Genomic DNA, 2793 nt, shown 5'->3' on the forward strand with positions numbered 1-2793 from the left:
AACCATTGACAAGTGCTAGTCTTGCAACTGAGAGCATTGCCCTCTTCCCCTTTCGTAAACTTATTCCTTTAGTAAACGCATTTTTAGCAGGGAGAGATGTTCCTGCTCTGCCTGCTTCCTGCATGCCAAGGAAGTCTGTAGGAGCCCAGCCTCGTGTTGCTCGCCTTTAATCCCAGCACGGGAGACAGAGGCAGGCAGATCTCTGAGTTCAAGGCCACCCTGGTCTACAGAGTGAGTTCCAAGACAGCCAGGGCTACACAGAAATCTTGTCTCAAAAAATAAAAGTCTGTAGAGTCTACTATGATGGGGAAGTTGTACTGTAGAAATAACTCAGTGGATAAGAGCACTGGCTGCTTTTCCAGAGGACCCATGACACACTTATACAAATGAATATTTTTTAATATAATATTCATTTTTACGTGCACGTGTGCATGCCAGAGCTTGTATCTATACCTGCAGCATGCAGGAAGTTAAAAGAGGTCATTGGAGTCCCTGGAGCTGGAGTTACAAATGTTGTAAGCCGCTATGCAGATGCTGAAAATTGAACCCTAGGTTCCTCGGCGCTCTTAACCTCTGAACATCTGACCTGCTTCTTTTAAAAAAACTTTAATGCAGGAACTTAAGCCACTGTAGGTTTTATTTGGAGGCTGGACTGTCTGCAACGCTGAACTCATATGATCACTAGATCTTTGGATTCTTGCACGAGTGCCTTATCAAGGAAGAGAGCGTGTAAAGAGCAGGACGTTTTTCTAGACCTGTGAGTGGGTTAGGAGGCCCCTGGCCACGTTATCATCCTTTCTCTCCTCGGCTCTGTAGATGTTTGTAACACCCAATCGCCGAAAGTAAAACAGCTCTCATCTCCTGCACGTGTGGTGGGTGAGGAAGGCATTAAAAGTGTTCTGACCCCAAGCGCACACTTGAGAAGTAAACTATTGTAAAGCTCTTTATGCCTTCCCTGAAGCACTTTCATTCCACGCTTTTATGCAATGGAGTCTTGGCAATCAACATCTCCCAGGTCAAGAAGCACATGATGTTCCTACATGGTGCATAGGCCAAAACACATACTTTTTAAAAGGAGCTTAAAGATACCACTCGCCAGGCACTTGGAGGGGTGTGGAACTGTCACAGGGTCTCTAAGGCCCCATGGTGGCAGCCCTGGCAAGGGGTGTGGTCTACAGCAGCCTTCTGTAGCCTTAGCGAAGGGTAGGCCACCAAGCAGCAGACTAACAGGAACTAGCAGCCTCGCACTAATTGGAACCGACACAACAATAGAGGAATCTGTGGAAATGGGCAATGAGGCATTTGTTTTTGCTTCTCCATAACAAGATGGTGCCCAGAATATATACAAGTCTGTCAAGCAGGGGGAAGTAGAAAAGGGATGTATTACTAAGCTGGAAAACAGAGTTTTGAGTGGGACAAGGATTGATAGAAAGGTTTACCAGAGATCCTGCAAGGTTTAAGGATGCATTAGAAATCATGACGGTCATGTGTAAAGATTTTTGGACTACAGTATTCAAGAAACAAACTGACAATCTAAAGACAAATCATCAGGGTATGTATGTACTTCAGAACGACATACTTTGACTCCTTGCTCAGCTGTCTGCAAGAAAGCAGTATTTTTTTTTTTTTTTTTTTTTTGGTTCTTTTTTTTCGGAGCTGGGGACCGAACCCAGGGCCTTGCGCTTCCTAGGTAAGCGCTCTACCACTGAGCTAAATCCCCAGCCCCAAGAAAGCAGTATTTAGAACATGCATCGATGTATCTAGCATTTACCTGTGGCTTAATCAGGAATGGTTTGTCGGACTTGGGAATAGAAAGTATTATAACAGCTGAAGTATCTTCAATGCCTGTCTGCAAGTTTCAGATGTTGATACAGAGGCTGCAGAGTGCAGTGAGACACAGGAGAGACGGCTCCTGTACAAAGCATCACAAGGCCTGATTTCACCTCCTTGTTGAATGTCTGTGTCAGAGCAAAGGCGTCTCACCAGAGTCACATAGACCCAAGAGTAGGTAACAGTCCTTCTACCATGACAGAAACTAACTGAACTGTTCAAAGTGATTTCAGTGAACTAGACACCAAGACTCAAGGCTCTTTATTTTAAACATCCTTATGTCCTTAGCCCAAATATGTATTTAACTATAGAGAGATGGCTCGGTAGTTAAGAGCATATGCTGCTCCTTTAGAGGGCCTGATCTGTAAGAGGATCCTATGTCCTCTTCTGGTGTGTCTGAAGACAGGGAGTGTACCCAAATACATTAGATAGATAGATAGATAGATAGATAGATAGATAGATAGATAGATAGATAGATAGATAGATGAATAAATCTTTAAAAGCCATGTCTACATGGTGTCCTGCATCAAGATGTTCTTGGGGCTTACTTCTCTGACTGTGCACCTGAATTCCTTAAAGACCACTATGAACTCAACACTGATGAATGTGCCAGCCAGCCACATGTCCATGGAGGGCTAAATGACAGCAATGAGTGCAGTAGCAACCCCTCCTATTTGGGAGGAGAGGGAGGTGTAGGCCAAGTTGTCCTCAGAAGATCTATACAGACACATTGGTAGCCTGCCTTTCTCCTTCAACTACCTTGAAGACTCAAACTGTTTGTGTCTGTCAGTGTGGATTTACAGACAGGAGCATCCCATAACTGTCTTCTGAGAGGCTCCACCCAGCCGCTGACTGAAACAGATGCAGATCCACAGCCAAATATTAGGGCTCTGGAGGTCTTGAGGAACCAGGAACTCCACAAGACCAACAATCATCTAACCTGGACCCTTGTGGGCTCCCAGA

The 2793-nt window shown here is 44.8% G+C and overlaps 1 pseudogene; it reads left to right on the top strand.

Moving 5' to 3' along the window:
• Nucleotides 1–1293: 1293 nt before the first annotated feature.
• Nucleotides 1294–1937, top strand: Trappc6b-ps1 (trafficking protein particle complex subunit 6B, pseudogene 1; annotated as a pseudogene).
• Nucleotides 1938–2793: the final 856 nt, after the last annotated feature.

The sequence above is a fragment of the Rattus norvegicus genome, chromosome 18 (genome assembly GCF_021556685.1).
Source record: "Rattus norvegicus strain SHRSP/BbbUtx chromosome 18, alternate assembly SHRSP_T2T, whole genome shotgun sequence".
NCBI classification, from domain to species: Eukaryota; Metazoa; Chordata; class Mammalia; order Rodentia; family Muridae; genus Rattus; species Rattus norvegicus.